The 13,783-nt window shown below is 46.0% G+C and overlaps 1 protein-coding gene across 1 annotated transcript in view; it reads right to left on the bottom strand.

Moving 5' to 3' along the window:
* The window catches only part of ACAN (aggrecan), a 45,654-nt gene extending 34,345 nt beyond the window's left edge, over positions 1 to 11,309 (bottom strand). Inside the window, exon 1 of the mRNA XM_027884960.1 lies at positions 11,287 to 11,309. The gene's annotated coding sequence lies outside the window, so the exon portion shown is untranslated. The remainder of the gene's footprint in view (positions 1 to 11,286) is intronic.
* Positions 11,310 to 13,783: the final 2,474 nt, after the last annotated feature.

Here is a 13,783-nt window from a genome sequence, read left to right as displayed (position 1 = left end):
GATAACTGTTAATACTCTGCTACCCCAAATCACCTTGGATGCTCTTAAGAAATGGGATGTGAAAGTTCACCTAACAGAGCAGTGGGTGGGACTGGAAGAGACATAATGGAGCTAGTCCCTGCCAGTTTCACCATGGCAATGATTTTTTTCTCTTACTGTCCTCCAGGCAGACAGGGAAACGTCATGCTGGCTTGGAATGACAACCAGCTCAGGAAATTCAGGGTGAGAGCCACAAGACCACGAGTATGGCTCTGGGGCCTCTGTAATGGCCACACATTGGATCAGGCTAATGACATGTAGGGTGGCCACATTTCTGGTTGGTGTGAGTTGTGAAAAACTGTGCACAGCCTCTGCTTGCATTAAGTGTCTTCACATGAATGGACAGTTCTTATAGGGCACAAAAGCTGCAGCAACCTCTTGTTAAGGACACTTTCCATTGACACGCTACATGTATCAAGCTCCAGCAGGATCTTTGGTGAGGCCGTCCACGCTGAGAATACAGCCAGCTGATAATACTAAACGTCCTCATACTGTCACAGCTCGACACAAAAGAGATAAGTGAGCAATCACATCCCATCTGGTCTTTGCCTTAGCAAGTACAGAATACTGCTCAACAGCAGTAAAAGCAACCTTTCATCCAACCTGGAGGAAGAGCTTCCAGCTTCATCACAGTCTCAGTATCTGCCTCTTTTTGCTCCCCATTTTCTCTTTCCAAAGTTGGCACCTGAAAGTTTTCTCTGCATTAATTCCAGACATTGTGTAAACACTGTGCTTAGATTTACTTAAACGAGGCTGTTTCAGCCCCAGCTTTCCTCCCAAGTAGATTTCCTGTCTCATAAATTCAAGACATGAACAGTTTAGTTTTGCTAGGAAGGTGGAATCTCAAACTGATTCTCCCTTTGGGATGACCTGGAAGACAAAAGGTCAAATGGCCTGGGAGAGGGCCTGGGTTTTTCTGGTTACTGGCTGGAAAGGGGGAGCCATCCTGCCATGTGCTGTTCAGGCAGTAGTGCTGGTGGTCCAAGTGACTGTTACCACTTGCCATAAACAACCTGCAAGATTTGAAGTCTGCCAGTTTCTTGGCATGTTTTTTACTTCATACCTCCAGAAGATGTGGAAGCATCGTGTCCTACTGAGCAGATCACTGGCATTTTCACTGTAGAAGCAATGGATTACTATTTTCTCCTGATTCCAGATACCCAAAATATTTGTGACTCCTTAGAAAGGAACATGTATATCAAAGGTTCACACATACTCTTTGTGCAAGGCAAGCAAAGGGAGTCTCCTAGGAGAAAAAGAGCTTTTCCTCTCAGCCTCTACTCACTAGGACTTCAGATATTTTTTCTGGCAGCAACGTGAACCCCCAGCCACAATGCAAGTGTGGGTTTTGCCACTGCTGCTGAAGGATCTCATGTGTTCTGGAGCCAGAAGAAGAGTCTTAACCAAAACACTGGAGTGGGTTTTAATCAAAATTGTCTGCTGTCTGGGACTGATATGATGAACCTCAGTTCTGGAGGCACTGGGCTCACTTTGCCTTCCACTTTATGGAGAGGGCACACAGTACAAAGAGACCACAAGCCTTCACATTCAGACTATAAATGAGGGTTTTGCTGCCTTGGCTGTGTTGAGCAAGACTCTCCTACTTCTCCATTTCCTCTGCCAGCAAACTTCTGACAACTAAATTGAGCACAAAACATCCATGCCAGCTTGTACTTCTCTAGGAGCCTGAATGGTACAGGAAGGATTAAGAAAGAGAAGCAGCTTTTCACTCCCATCTCTGGTTCTAGGAAAACTTAATCAATGGCTGGGCATTGCACCCTGTGAAACTGCCTCATGCATGACAGCAGGAGAATGGTTCACTGTCTCCTCTCATTTCCTCCTTGACCAGCTCTCCCAGACCACTTTGTCGAGCTCTTGACAGTTTCAGCAGTGGTGAAAGATTATGTGGCCCATGCACAATGCATTCCCTTCAGGGACTGAGCCAAGCAGTCAGTGAGTGCTGAGCAGGGGCAGTGTCCATGGCTGCTGTCTGGCTGTACAAACCAGGGGCTTTCCAGTGAGCGTTTGGACGGTCTAAGGCCCATTAAAATCTCACCAGATAATCTCTTCTTTCATGTTTTCTCTTTATATTCATTCCCAGTCACGCCCCCCAACCATTGCCATCTCATGGCACCTGGTAGTCATGGAATCATTGAATGGTTTGGGTTGGAAGAGATATTAAAGATCACTTAGTGACAACCCCCTTACCATGGACAGGGACACCTTCCACTAGACCAAGTTGCTCAAGGCCCATCCAACCTGGTCTTGAACACTTCCAGCAATGAGGTGTTCACAGCTTCTCTGGACAACATGTACTGGTGTCCCAACACCTTTACAGGAAAAAATTTCTTCCTAATATTTAATTTAAACTTGCTCTCTTTCAGTTTGAGGCCATTCCCCCTTGTCCCATCACTCCAGGCCCTTGTCCAAAGTCCCTATCCAGCTCTCTTGGAGCGCCTTTAGGTACTGGAAGGTGCTTTAAGGTGTCTCTGGAGCCTTCTCTTCTCCAGGTCGAACATCCCAACTCTCAGGCAGTCCCTACAGCAGAGATGTTCCAGCTGTCTGAGCATCTTCTGGATCCCTGTACAGTTCCTTCCTTTTTTTGTGTCCTCAAACCATTCATGTACCAGGAGACCATTCTGAGATCTCTCTTCCCTCTTAACTAAGACACACAGCGTGTCTTTAACTTAACTGGCTCAGTCAGTAAGTGTTCTGTTTAATTTAATCTTGCTCCATTCTTCTTGGGGAATAGAGGTACCTCAAAGCTCAGTCAACTGCCCTGTCCTGCACCAGCCTTTCCAAAGGGATTTCACCATGTAGGGAAGACTGAGGGATGTTCAGCTCTCCTTGTTAGGGGCAGTTCCATTGTGCTTAGACACTCATCCACTGCTCCTATTCACTTGTCAAGTCACTTTGTCCAAACAGTAATTCCTCCCTTTGGTTCAGCCTGTTCTTTTCTTCTTGGGAAGATACCAATGGGGACTCGAGGCAGAAAATAAATCTTTCTCTTGTTTTTTTTTTTCTATTATAGTGGTGCTTTAGAACTAGGCCAAATTGTACAGCAGAAAACAAAACATGACAAGAAAGAAGATAACAGCCAAACAAGCTTGTTTTGGGTCCGCCACTGAGAAGGATCATCCATCAGAGACCTCAAAAGCCTTAAGTCCTACTTTATGAGACTGGCAGGAAGCTGGACAGGAAGAAACAAGGTGATGGAAAAGATGCCTAGGAAATTGTCCTTTTCCAGCCCCTGGCCCTTCATGAAGGTGCATGTCGTTCTCTTTGTGATATATTCATACACCCATAAGGAAAGATAATGAGACCCCTCGGCATAGGAGAGAGAATAACTTCCAGAAGAGTTTAACTTCCCTGTCTTGAGATTTCAACTTTGGCTTAGTCCAAAGCTTCCCCAAGAAAAACCCTCAGACAAACACATGCTGAAAAAGGTAACACACATAAAAGGACAAATTTTTAATCATATAAGGCCCATCGTTGAGTCCAAAACTCAATCACAGCCTTTTCCTTTTTTCCAAAGGAGGCCTCAGTGTCTTCTCAAAACTCTGCCCACACTGAAAGGTCTGTTCCCTTCAAACACACGGTGAAAGTACCCTAAAGAATGGAGACACTACACTTGAAACAGCCAGACTCCTTGTCCTGAATGTATATTATGTATATATAGTACCTTCCCTCTACACATGCATGATTTTATAAATGGGTTTAGGTACAATACTACTTAGAAGCAACTTAGAAGCCTCTTCAAAATGAGTTTCAGTCTAGGGTCAGTGAGTGAATATTAATAATCCTTTCATTACAGCTCAGATCTTGGGGCTCCAGTGAATTACTCCAGCACAGGCAGACAACAGTCTTTGCTTTAAAGATCTTGCAACCAGAAAGGGTGCTGCTGGCCAAGCCTAGAGAGCACAAATGTGAATTTGGTGAGACCACGGGAATCCTGAATAAAAGCAAGGCTCTTACATGAAATATAAAATTGTTCTGTGAGCTGCAGACTGTGACGGGAATGAAATTTAACCTTAACGTAAGCCACAGACGTTTGGAGAGCTGCTGCTGCTAAGCCCGAATCTACAGTTTGCTAAGCAAAGTCCATATGTCATACCTTCAAAAAGAGAAAGTGAGGTACAGAGGAAACCAAAACAGCAATTAGATGGGAATACTGACTTTTCTGAGAGGTAAATAAATTCCTGTGTATGAGATGTGGTTGAGGAAAAGCTCCAAAACGTTGCCCAGTGTTTGGTGAAGTGTTCTGTAAGGGCAACAGAAAATGTTGTTTTTCCAGAGATATGTGGAACAGCTTAAAACCAACAGTGCCCACATTTTGAGGAACAGAAAAGCACCAACACAGATCCCCTTGTAGGCAAAATAACTGCCTAGCAAAGTGTTTAAAACCTGCAAATATGGTCCAGCAATAATGGAGGAGGTGCAGGCTTTAAAAAGGATCCTGGAGCATGCAATGTTGGTATTTTAACTCAAACATGCAATGATAGCAAGGGAAACTGTATAAAAGTAAAATTTGTTTTATGCTATTGGCATAAAAGACCAATTCAAAGGCAAATTATAATTATGATCTATTTTAATCAACTTGTCATTCTTCCAATAAGATGGACAGGTAAATTATTTGGTGGCCAGATCCAGTTACCACTGGAATGAGCAGTAAAGATGCCATTTACCTCTGAGGTTGGGAATATTAAGCCCAAAATCTGGTAATAAAACCTTGTCTAGGCGGGTAACTGTTTGCAAGTTCCAAAAAGACATCAGGGAGAGCCCTCGAGAGGATGTTTAGACCACCACAAGCTTGTACAGAGAGCTCTGCCTTCAGCCAGGAGAAGAACTAATTCCTTAAGACAATACAGCAAGGAAAACACTGCATGTGTTAAAAGCTGGAAAAGGGGTAGTATGATATCCAGCAGAGGCCAGCTCACCTAGAACTTATCTAATTTCTCAGGAAGGCTTTGTAGCCCACACTGAACTCGGTGCTGTACTCCTCAGAGGGGTGATGGTGCCTGGGTGATCTAATTCAGAGGTACGCTGTATGTGCTTGTGAGAGGTGGAAGCATAGCACTGAAGATGAACTGAAACGAGGGTCTTGGTTGACTCTGAGATCTTCATGCCTGTAACCCACATGCCTATCTGGATACAGCAAAAGAATGGCCAGAATGGCCCCAAGCAACATTCACGTACTGAAAGGTACAAAGGAAGGTGCATATTCCTATAGCTGTGCTGCTAAAGGAATGATTTTGCAAATGAAAGGGGTACAGCATTGCACAAAGGCTCAGGGGTGTGCTGGGGCTGGTCTGAAGCATTTCAAAATGCTGGGCAGATTCAGAGCTTAACAACAAGAGCAATGAAGACCCTCCTGTCCTCTGCTAAACACATTATTGGTGGTGCTGAATAATTTCATGTCTGCTATAACAGGTAGGAAACCCTACAGTAGGACTGGTACGTGATCTCTGCTGTAAGTTAGATCAAGGGGTTCTTTCTTTTAGGAGGAAAACTGCAGGGAATCTTGGAACTATGGAAGGTTGGATTTTACCCTGTCTCTGGAAAAGTAGCTCATGATTTTGAAGGACATCAGGAAGGGTCATGATCCCATGGGGTTGCTGGCTAAGGAAAGGGGTTTTCCTGCTAACACACAGTGATAGTTGCAGGATAGCATTAGCTCTGTGGCCACTGACCACTTGTTTTTTGAGAGAAGGCCCAAGAAACAGTGGTGAAGGGCTAAGCTGGGAGCCCAGTGTCCCTCTCTGCACAGCCCTGCTCTGTCATCTAGTGCTGGTGTAGCAGGCAGTGTTAGCAGAGTAAGAACCCTGCAGCCTGAGGGGATCACTAACGTATCAATTACTACAAGGAAGCAGGGTATTATTTATGCAATAACTGCTATACAAAGCAGCAGAGTAATATTTAGAGGGCAAATACTACGGAGAGGAAAGCTGCAATTTCTTCTGCAGCAGCAGGATGTTCTCTGTGCTCCAAAGTGCTGGGCAGGATGAGGGTGACACTTACATGCCAACTATTGTATGAGGACAGGGTATTATTTAAACTCCAGATACAATGGTAGAGAAAGAGTATTATTTACTTACCAGTCCGAATGCAATAGCAGCAGTGGCAGTAACTGCACAGTATAATTTACAACAGAGGAAAAGACATCATTTGCAGACTGGTTATTACAGAATGGGAGTGTATTTGTTGTGGTACAGCACTGAAGCATTACTTTGAAGCTGAGCACTATGGAGGTACTAGGTTATTATTTATACACCAAACACCACAGAAACTATCTTTTTGGGGCTAAGTAATAGTGACAGTTAATAATTTATATGAAAGCCATCCTGTAATTTCCAATATGTAACCTACATGATTATTTCAACCTTGAAACTGTGGTACAGATGATGTAATGGTAATTACACTGAGATATATAGCTGCTCTACCACAGGACTGCTAAGCCAGAGTAATCTTCTTAAGTGAGTAGATTTGTGCCAGCAAAACTACTGAATCTGTCCCTGCCCTGTGCAAAGCCTGTAGTGCACAGGGATTTCCAGGGGTGTTTATCCCTGAGCCCATGCAGGACCCCAGCAGGAGCAGCAGGTTTTTCCATGGACTGTAGGTTATTCCATCACCAGCACAGGGTCTGCTGTCCCAGCAGAAGTGTGAATGATGGATGGGAGCTCCAGCTGGAATGGATCAGCCACGTTTTCATCTGTTTATCAGCTGCTGGCCTTTGCATTTTCTTCACACACCCTTCACATCCAGCCTGTGATCTAACTTCAGGCAGAAGATGTTTCTTCATGGATTTTTTTTTCCCCATCAAATTATTTCTATTTAAATTTCTTAAGTCAAATCTGTATGTCCTGTAAGCATCACAGATGATTTCTTTTGTCTTTCAGTGGTTGTCTACAATATTAATTAAATAAATAATAGAGTGTCCAAGTGCTCTGCCCAGCATTAACCAAGGGCATTGAAGAAGCCAAATGCACATGGAAATTGCCAGACCAGATGAAACTAATGGTGTGTTCAGACCAATATCCTGTCTTGGACAAGACCTGTGTTACCAGCTTCAGAGCAAAGTTCTCATCATTGAAAAATAGGGAATAAACTGCTGAGGAGGAAGTTTCTTTTTAACACAAGGCATTTAGTGGTTACCTTCTGCCTTGAAGCATGAGTATTTACATTCCATATTCTCCCACTAATGCACACTAGGTTTATTTGGCATGGCTTAATAGACAATTTTACTCTTCTTAGGCCTAACCCGTGAGCACCACCCTACCAGAAGAAATTTCCTTTCCTGATCGCTTCATCCCCACGAAGTGACATGTTTGCTCTAGCAGAAACCCTTTTGTCTCATGTTGCCTGATGTGGCCTCTGTCAAAGCCAGTCTCTTTCCTCCAGAGTCTGCCCTACCCATTGCTGGGCACAGAGGAAGGCTGGGTCCAGCTCCTCCACACCAGGCTGTGTCAGAAGATCCCTGGCTCCCAGGCAGTTCCCTGATAACATGGTGGCAACCAGGACTATCCTCATGTTCAAGATTCATGTGGTGTCTTGTTAACCTCATAGCAAGTACATCTGCCAGGTGAAAACACTCAGAACTGCCTCTCCTGGGACATCCCATCAGCCAAGTTTTTCCTCAGAAATCACGGCTCCTTTCCATCGTAAACCTCCACACAATCAGGACACAGTGACAACCCGGGAAAAACTGAGCAATGAGGTAAGACTCTGCCCTGAGTTAATTTTGGGTGTTGCCCAAAGTTCTCCCTACTACAACTGATCCAGGTGTCCTCTGGCTTGCAGTGGGGCTTATAGAAGAGCCATGAGTTGCTATGCCTTGGTTGACACAAAGAGCAAGTACAAAGGTGAAACCCCAGAAGATTATACTTGTCAGAGATCTCCCATTCCCCTGATTTCATCTCTTGATCCCTTCTCTCAGCAGAGCCCCTTCTGTGGCCTCCACTCTGTCCTCCCCTTCAACTCCCCAGGTTTCCCATGGTTTTCAACAAAGTTTCCCCATCAGCCAGCCTCAGGGTCAGCCATCTTTCATGCGAGTTATACAGCAGGAATGGGGTCCTGGTGGCTTCTGGACCTCACTACATGACCAACATGCTCGAGTCACATCACCTCCCTCAGTCTCTCTTGGTTGCAGCAGCAGTGACACGGCTCCAGCTGCCTCTGTTAAGGGGCTGTAGCCATCAGGAGCATGAGATCACTGAAGCCGATTGCACAGCAGTTGGGCTTGTAAAGCAGGGGAAGGAAACTGGACCAAGGCACTCTGTGGGGCTGCTACTTAACACCTCAAAAGATAAAGCACATAGAGAGTCTTGGGGAAACCAAGTAGAATGATTCTGATATTTCTCATCCTTCCACCACACTTCTGCTCTCTGGTCTGTATGGCGCAATCATCAGGGAGGGGGAATATCATACAAGGGAGACATGGAAATTTTTCTAAAAAAGGAAAGTCCGATGAAAAGCACATGGAGGAAAAAAAATCGCGGTGTGAAGCATCTCAAAAAAGGCAGCGCGGGTAGTGCGACAAAACCCCCTGCCTATTCATCAGGCCAACAAAAAGCTTCTTTAGATTTATACTGTGAGCCCATTGAGAGGGAGGGGAGGGAGGCAGCGCTCACACACCGCCCTTGTGCACACAGCAGAGCCCGCAGTCCTGCCCCGCGCACACAGGCTGGGCTGTTCTGCCCGCTCACAAGGAAGCTCTGAGTTTTTAAAAGTAAACTGTAAGGTTTCCGTTGTTGCACTCGGCTCAAGTATTTTTTTTTTTTTTAAATATATAACAGCTCCCTCTCTTTGCTGTCCCTCTCTCTCTCCTTCACTCTTTAAACAGCCCCGGCTGCTCTGGGCTGCTCGGCAGCCGTCGTGCGCTGGCTCCCTATGTGGTCCAGACCCGCTATGAACACGGCTTTTGTTGCTGCTGCTGGGAAGCTGCCTGAGAGCAGCACACACAGCCCGGTTTGTTCCACACGTGGAGGCTGCAGCGGGTTTGAGCAAGGGGGGAAAGAGGAGGAGGAGGAGGAGGAGGAGGATAGCTTGGGTTAGGTTGTCTTGTGGTAGTGTAGCCATCCCACCACTGGCAAGGGAAAGGGGGAAGCGAGGAGACGCAGGCGGGTGGTGGTGGAAAAGATGCCTCAGCCAGCTAAGAAAGGTCCCGTTGATTTTTAAAATGGGACCGATTGGCCCTCCACCAGCCCACGTTCCCGCTGGGTGCAGGTCAGCACGGGAAGGCAATGAAGTCACTCGGTCTGTGCAACTTAGGTTTGCAGAGGATCTGCCCCAGAGAGCGAAGAGGAGAGAAAAGACCAATAATGGAGTGGATTTTGGAGTTCCAGGGTTCCTAATCATTATGTGCACCCCTGGGTGATACATAGCACTGAACAACAGTCTGGGGTTTTTTTTCCATTTACAGATTCATTCATTCATTTCTATCTTTTAAGTGATACCGTCTATTCTCTTCTCTAAAACCCTTAATGTTCTTCACTAACTGGGGAGTATTTTATGTTGATGAGTTGCTATTTGCTCTGACAGAGCTAACTCTGCTGCATTTTGTTTAATGTCTGGTTTTCCTTAATAAGTTTTTCCCTGCATCTCATTCACACCCTCAATTTCTTATCTTGTCGTCTGTCTTTGCCCGTCCATCCTCCAGCCCTCGTGCTGCTGTCAAACTCTGCTACTGTACACAGAGGTGATTATAGGAAACATTAAACAGCAGTTGAAGTGGAACAGATGGAGTTTCCCCCAAAGACTGCTCAGGCTGCAGAAAGAGCTCAGCCTCTGCCCCATCCAGTGATGGCGGGAGGTGATGTCTCCCCTTCCTGCCCTCTGACAGTGAATTGAAACATCCCAAAAAGGGGCAACATCTCCCCTTTGTATCTGTCAGGCAGATACAGTCTCTTGAAGCCAGCAGAAAAATATAACGTCAAACAACCAAAGTAAAGAAAGAAATAGTTCAACTTCCAAAAGTGCCTTTGCAGAATCTGAAAACCCACCAAACCTGGTCCCCAAACCACCGGCCCCTCTGCCCAGCCAGTATCCTTTACCAGGAGCTTAAACACGAAAGCCAAAGCTGTGAGGAATGCTGAGAAATTCCTCTCTCCCAGCTATTTCGTTGTGGGATGTTTCCCCCTTTCCACATCTGGGAAAGCTATTTTAGACAGCAAGGAAAACTTTACAAACTGACTTTTTTTGGCTAAACCACTCAAAAGGGAAAGGTTAAAACATATACTTTCTACTGTGTGCAGACAGCTACTGAGCACAAGGTTTAAATGAAAAGTCTTGAAAAGAAGTAAATTAATCAGAAGAGAGAAATTTCTGACAGAGATTCTGAAAAATAAAACCATTTTTGCTCTGTCCATTTCTGGCGAAGAGCTCGGCTCCCTGAAAACTACTGCTAAAAATATGCTTAATCTGCAAATGGATTCGGGAAGCGGGCAGGTACTGAGGAACGCCCGGAGCAACTCACTGGAAATAACCCAGGGGACTCTGCCAGCCGCTGATCCCTGACATCCTCGTGCAAGGGGAGCATTGTGAAACCCTCCAGCATCCCGGCTCTTCTCATTCTCTTCCCGAACTTGTCAGTCCCTGCAGAGCTTAATTCCCCTCCAGCTCAGGGGCTGCCCTTCGCCTGCCCCGTAGCAGAGCAATGACACCGATCAAAGCCGTGACCATGGCAAACCCCGGCACTGGTCAGGACGCTCTCAACAAATCAGTGTGCCGGCAGCTTCCATCCCCAGAGCTCCGGAGCAGGCTCAGACACATCACCCGAGCCCCAGCGGCAGCTGAAATCCGTCACAAAGAAACACCGATGGGTTGGAGGGACTGCTGGGGAGGGAGAAGGGGGATAACTTGTCTCTGCTCTCCCGCCTCGTGGTTGTGGCTATGGGACCACTTAAGCCATCCTTGCTTTCCCTCCCTTCCCCAAGCCAACCAGCAAACTTGACACACAGCTGTTGCCTCTGGCTGTAGTTTGTTCCCTGCAAGGGGTGGGATGCTGGTGAGGACCATCACTCCGGGGCGCACTCCAGGCACAGGCTCCCCTCTCACAGCAGCGCTGCTTGCGAGAGGGAAACTGTGGAGAAGCCCGGGCTCAGTTATTTTCCAACTTTTCTCACATTTCTCTGCTGGTTGCTCACCAGGGAAACGACCAATCCCCTGACTGAGAGCCTGCTTCTCTAGAGCGCTTAGGAAAGTTAAGGAAAAGACACCGAAGAGAGGAGGGAGGAAAGTTCGATACGTTACCTTTAACAGTTCAGTGCAGTGCTTCCAAAATCTAAGTCCCATACACCTGGCAGAGAAATTAGGTCTTTTTCGGTGTATTCAGAAGGAAAGAGCTTGCCACTTCTTGCTGTTCCTGTATGTCTTCTTCACAATCTCCAGATGAGTTTTCCTGCCTTTTTTTTTTTTTTTTCTTCCCTGGTTCCCCAGAAGAAATCAAAATTCCCTGTGTGGTATTTCGGGTCCTTTCAGGCAGTGGCAGCAGCAGCAGGCTTGAAGAGTAAGTACTGTGTGTGAATGGCAAAAAAGAGAGAGAGGGTTTCAGACCACATTAGCTGCCACTGGCTGCAAAAGAGACCATCAAACTCCTGTCAGCCTCCTTAGATACCTCTTGAAGAGCTGGCAAACTAAGTGTATTGGATCCTCCTCTGGATTTTAGAGTAAAGGTAGGCAGGCATCCAGGGGGCAGGGGGAAATAGGAGGGCTTATGGACAGAAAAGGAAGCCCAGCCTCTTGGAAAGAAGGGAAAAAAAAAACCCCATACACCCAACCCAGAAAAGAAAAGAAAGGGGAAAAAAAAGCATTACCAAAAAAATATTGTAAATGGAGAAAGCTGAATGGGGAGTGGGGGATTAAATTTAGCCCTCTGGTTTGGAAGCAAACTGGTTGGGGCACCACAAGTGGTTGAGAGAGAAGAAATAGTTTGTGTAATAAAAAGAGAACGTGGTTTTTGCAAACTAAAATAAGATGAAGCTAATTAAGGAACCTGAGCAAAGTATTTGTGTCTGCAATGCAGTCAATATCACTGCAGTCTGAGCAAAAATGAGCAGATGTACTGGGAAGCCCCAAAACAGCAGCAAACAGAACAGTTTAGGGAACTCCTGCATGACTCCACTGGCTGCTGAGGGAGGGAGGCAGGTGACGGATGGAGGGAAGGGATGCTCATTATTAGGCAAAGGGAAGCACCCGGAGCATCAGTAACTGAAAAGTGGGTATTTGACAGTGAATTTGCCTGAAGGTTTTCTATGATGAACTAGGGAGAAATGAAGTCTTTATGCACCCTGAAGCAACCACCTCAAAACTCTGAGGAGGATCCCATAACTGAATCCTTGGCAGTTCTGGTTCTGTGAGAAATTGCTGAAGGGTCTGTAATGTGGGGTTTTTTATTATTTTTCTTTCTGTCGGGGATACTGGTACCTTTGAGAGGGACAAAAAGCTGTGCTCAGGGAGGAGGGAACGGGTCTGTTGCTGCAGATCTAACCTTGGCTTGTGAAGGGACCACATGACAGCTGGCAGCAGATGGGAAACTGCTGAGATGTTCACTATTGAGAAAAATTCTTTTGTTTGAAAAGCCTGTTGTACCTCGACAGTGAAACCTGAGCATGGACAGAGATACAGGGTTTGAAGTTCCTCAGGCTTGCATGAAGAAACATGCTGGTGCTGTTCTCTTCTAACGTGGAAGAGATCACTACCAGCCTAAAGCAAAGGTAAAGTCTGAGCACAGGGAGGTTCTCCTGTGCCCTTCTTGAACCCAGGCCATATGGCTGCCCTCAGCATCTTTCCTTCCATTTCTCTCTTAATATGATCTTTAATATCTGCACTTCCCTCTCTTTTCCTAATATTCTCGTTTGCTTTCTGGTTTATGATATAATAGTTTCTCCTCTCTCCATAAGTTATTTGATCTCATGTCTCACTTCAAAGCTTGCTTCCCTGACTGCCTCACTTTTTGACCTGAGGCTTATAACCCCCAGCCATGCATCCATCACCCTGACAGGTAAGGAATACCTTATTCCATCTTAGAGATTCAATACCAAATTTTGGTTGTGAATGTTCCCCTTGGATTATTCCCCCCCTTTTTTTTTTTTTTTTTTTTTTATTTACCAGCAAAGCAGCAATGGATATTAACTTCAAAACTTGCCGGATGCCCATATACTAGAAGTCAAAAGGACAGTGGGAAAGCTTCACACCCACTGAAAAGAACAGTGCCCTTGCAGCACCACCTGAAACTCTGGGACTTTGTTTCATCGTAGTATGGTTTGGTTTGGAAGGAACCTTAAAGGTCATGTAGTTCCAACCTCATTGCCATGGGCAGGGACACATTCCATGAGAGCAGATTGCTCAAAGCCCTGTCCAACCTGGCCTTGAACACTTCCAGGGATGGGGCATCCACAGCTTCTCTGGGCAACCTTTACCAGCGCTTCACCACCCTTGCAGTGAAGAGTTTCTTTCTTACATTTAATCTAAATCTACCCTCCTTCAGTTGAAAGCCTCCTCCCCCTTATCCTATCATCACTTCAGGCCCTTGTCCAAAGTCCCTTCCCAGCTCTCTTGGAGCCTGTTTATGTATTGGAAGGTGCTCTAAGGTCTCCCTGGAACCTTCTCTTCTCCAGGCTGTTTCCAGGTGGAGTCTCAGCAGAGTGGAGTAGGGGGTAGAATCCCCTCCCTCGACCTGCTAGTCAAGCTGCTTTTGATACAGCCCAGGACACAGCTGGCTTTCTGGGCTGCAAGTGCACATCTCTGG

The sequence above is a fragment of the Empidonax traillii genome, unplaced genomic scaffold (genome assembly GCF_003031625.1).
Source record: "Empidonax traillii isolate 1590-97213 ecotype Southwest subspecies unplaced genomic scaffold, ASM303162v1 scaffold158:size1480230, whole genome shotgun sequence".
NCBI classification, from domain to species: domain Eukaryota; kingdom Metazoa; phylum Chordata; class Aves; order Passeriformes; family Tyrannidae; genus Empidonax; species Empidonax traillii.
The sequence above is the reverse complement of the archived record's forward strand: the minus strand, read 5'-3'. Positions and strand labels throughout refer to the sequence as shown.